At 29.2% G+C, this 4,423-nt stretch overlaps 1 protein-coding gene across 4 annotated transcripts in view; it reads right to left on the bottom strand.

Moving 5' to 3' along the window:
• LOC108748649 (NADP-dependent malic enzyme) overlaps positions 1 to 4,423 on the bottom strand; it is a 13,238-nt gene that overhangs the window by 4,441 nt on the left and 4,374 nt on the right. The window lies entirely within an intron of this gene.

Raw genomic sequence — 4,423 nt, 5'->3', positions numbered from 1 at the left:
GTATGTGTATATATATATATATATATATATATATATATATGTATGTATATATTATGTGTATGATATCAGAATTTACCCCTCAAGATTCATTTTCCGTGATCTACATTTGCTCTCAAGGATAATGATCTTATAATATGCCTTTGGCGACGCGTTGTGTCTAATTGAATCTTACATGGATGATGTTAGGCAAAAAACGAGCTTATAAGAATATAAGAGCGATTAAGAAAAGATTCGATTACATCATTTGATCGACGTCAATCGACAGTACTTTGTACTTCAGAGGCGCTTTTAATATTTAATTCATTCCCTCGAAATAGAGTAAGTTTAATCTAAAATATTTTAACAGTGTGTATTTTCAAACATAATGTTACAAATAGGACACCTTTTATATTTGATTAAATTATAGACATAGTATATTGTTGGCACAGTGATGTAGTTACGGCTTGCAGGGACACTGCCAATGCTTTTTTTGAAACGAAGACGTGACTGTGCCAGGTATTCATTGAACTAACGGTTGACTTAAACGGAATGTCAATTTACCTATATAATAAACGCTTTATACAATTATTCTACCATTAAAATTTAACAAATTTCTGCGTTTACTCGTCCTTTAAATGTAAACTCACCATTAGTAGAAATTTAAATAGATACAGTCTGTGTCAACTCTGTATTGTACTATATTATTACAATAATTACATGATTATAATATTTACGATTATAAAGATTTGTTACAATTCTAAAAATTGATGAAAGGACTGAACTTGATATGAGTAAAATTAAAAGTAAAAAGATTGAAATACTATTATAATTATTTTATTTTCGATGATACCTTTTCAATATTTTCTACTAATTAATATCGATAAACAAGATTAGTTGCAAAATTAATGGATGTAATAAATTATAAGGTGGAAATGATGGAGAACGATAATGTAATAAATGGATTTTTAATAATGGAATTAATGGAACGTCAAATATTCAAAGAGCAGTATAATTTATGACACAATTTGTTATCTCACCTACTTATCTCGACTGCGGTTAATGAACTGCATTATTTTATGATATGATTTCATTTACCTTCAAATACCGGAAAAGTGCGAACTTTTTAGCATTATACCCATAAAGGGATAAACAAGGCTAGTCTGATCTGATTAATGCTCAAACTATCTATAATATTTCTTAATCACTTTACATTCTTCCATTCCCTTTGATATGTTTAAAAGTGCTATTAAATAATAAACGATTATTTGATTTCTCTTTAATTCATCTCTTTTTTAAGAGATCTAAAATCGATGTTTCCTTAGAGAAGTTAATTTTGAGTATTAAAAATTAAAATACAATTAGATTCACTGACACATTCTGTATATATAAAATTCTTATTAAAAATTGTAATCTTTTTATATAAGGTATATATATATATATAAAATAAACTGCATATAATGTCATTTTTGCATACCGGAAATGTTTCTCGTTGAAAACAAATACGTGACTATCGTGCGACCAACGTTTCCGTATGTTGGTTTCCGATAACAAGGCATTGTCATATCGTGTTATCGTTATATGTACATTTTTGCGTGATAATATGTTTATCGTAAGAATTATGTCACTCTTATATAAAATGACTCTCAATAATAAGACAACGCAGTTTTACACGAAAGCATTTAATAACATTTAATAATTTGTCGAAGTATACGTATAAGATGATATGACGTTTCTTTAATTGTATTGTTTGATCAATTTCTGTTGTAAAATTTGTTATAATAATTGTATTAGCTTTTAGAAGGTGATGTTTTTTTTTTTTTATTAAACATTGATCACGTTGGTAACATCAGAGCGAATTATAATTGAATTTAATCAAGAAAGGTCAGCGCTCGTGAAGAGTACTTTTCCATTAAGCGAACTCGTCCCTGACTTTTGATGGACACCCTAGAGCGATAGCTAACTTCATCGAAAGTTTTTATCTGACAATGAGTAAAACTTTAATGAATATTCTATTTAAACCAGATTCTTTACTACACTGTTTCTAGTTCTAGATCTTTTATTATTTACAATTGGGTATGAAAGAAATAAAATGTTAGTAAATTTAACTTAATTTAGAATATAAATCTATTAATACAAAATTACTATTTATAATTTAAAAGACTTTTTAAATTTTATGAGTAATTAAATTAATCCAAGAAGATCAATAATTCCTCCTTAAAAAAACGAACTTTTCATTATTTAAAAAACATAAAACATTTATAATAAATCTATTTTTATGAATTAAAGTTTCTTTAACTCACTCTCTCTCTCTCTCTCTCTTTATCTCTCTCTCTCTCTCTCTCTCTCTCTCTCTATCTCTATCTCTCTCTTACATGAAGCACCAAAAATTTTTATCTTATTTAATATTACAGAATATCGCAGTTTTCTTCGTTTAAATAAAGTATAATTTTTATTAAAAAAAATTTTCTGTAAAAGTTTTTTCTAAAATTTCATAATTGCAAAGTAAAGCTAATTACTTGTTTTCAAATTACACTCATATTCATTTATATCATTTTTGTAAAATATTTTCTTCCATTTTCTTCATAGTGCTTAACTTGCGATAATTATACTATTGCACTTGTAATTCTCTGTTCTTTTTATCGCAATAATATTATTAAAATACAAATATATTTTTTGTCAATATGCTGTATTATTCATATTAATTAAAGCACATTTAATGCAAGATTCTCTATATTCAGCAACCTCGAAAGCATTTTTAATCGTATTTTCTTAGATATAAAATTAATAAAAGATAAGGAGAAGAGAAACTGAACTCGTTAAAATTAATCGAAATTATAACTATTGAAATTAAAGCTCCCATTTCATCTCAATGAATAATAAGTGTGAATTTCGTAAAATATTTTATATATACATATAAATATATTTTTCGAGAATTAAGTAACTAAAAGGGAAAGTTTAAGACAACAGTGTGATCGCGGTAAAAAAAGAAAGTTGAAATTTGGGCGAGACATGCAAAAGAGAAAGTCCAAGCCTTTAGTCCAAACGTGAAATGGCGAAATGAAGCGCAAACATGAACGAGTACCCTTCCATCCACAGCGAGCAGAGCTTCAGGGATGCGCGTAGTCCGATTCTGATCCGGAATGAGATTCCACCAATCGGTCTCCATTTTATCTCGGTGCACTTCGAACTTTTCCCTCGAAATTTTCGTATCCCATGACAAACAACCGACCGTGGAAACGGTTGCTGGGGTTCTTGACTCCCGTGACGGCGACCCTTCGGCTCATGCATGGATCGATAGGCAGCCCTATTCTTGAATTCTTGAATATAAAGTGACTCCATGACCTACCGCAAGTATTACGTGTACTCGTTGTTTAACAAAACGAGACTGGTCATATCGCAAAATGTTCGCGAATAATTTCGCAGATACAACTCTAAAGACGGTTTACAGAAATAAAAAGAGGGTTTAAAGTTTTATTATTTTAATTTTTTACCGCTTATTTTGTTCAATGGAAAGATCTTATTTACTACAACCAACAAAATCTTATTCCTTATTATGAATAATATAAAATCGCTATTTATAATTTAAAATTTTTTTCAAATTTTATAACAAATAAATGTAATCCAAGAAGATCAATAATTTCTCCTTTTCAAAAAAAGCAAATTTTTCAATATTTTAAATATATAGGTAAGATCATTTATAATAAATATATATTACAAAATAATTAAAATAGTATTTTAGGACCTGAAAGATATGATCAATAAAAATGCTTTCGAAGCTGCTGAATAGAAATTTTTCTGAATAGAAGGTAGATAAGTTTTTGCATTAAGATAAATCAAAAGGGAAGGGACTTAACTGTTGTAAAGAACCGAAAAAAGATTCTAAAGCTCTCAAAATAATATAAACTGCAATACGATTTCAATGAAGGTCTTAACTTTAAAGGAATTTGAAAATAAGGTTGTGAAACTCCAGGGCCGTCTCAATCTGTGAATGGGAGCTTAGCTATAGCGAATTTCAGAATTGCGCAAGCGTAGAGGGCAATTACCGTGAAGAGTTTCGCGAAGTCATCCTGCAGTCTTATATTCTGCTGTCGAGTTGCAATCCGATTTGCCATACGCAATTGTTGCACGCAGCAAAGTTTCAGATTTCGCTTCGCGAAACGTTCGCGAACTCTTAGTCGGTATCAGCTCATCAATTTGCGAATTGTAATTAACAGTTATAATTTTGTAATAAACGTACTAATATTTATTTCAATTTTTAAGCTGACCATCTTATATAAATTAGTTCAAAATTAGCCTCAGTGACTAAGAATAAACTCTTTTTCTATTTTTACAGAGTGACGAGAAGATTTCGGGCATCGCACGATTGAATGTTTCATTGGATCAGATTCAAGCATTTGGTGAAAGCGTTTGTCAGAATCTTCGTGTTCCGGTAATTTTACTTCAG

Source organism: Trachymyrmex septentrionalis, unplaced genomic scaffold, assembly GCF_001594115.1.
Source record: "Trachymyrmex septentrionalis isolate Tsep2-gDNA-1 unplaced genomic scaffold, Tsep1.0 scaffold24, whole genome shotgun sequence".
Classification (NCBI taxonomy): Eukaryota; Metazoa; Arthropoda; class Insecta; order Hymenoptera; family Formicidae; genus Trachymyrmex; species Trachymyrmex septentrionalis.
Note: the sequence above shows the minus strand (reverse complement) of the source record. Positions and strands in the feature narration are given on the sequence as shown.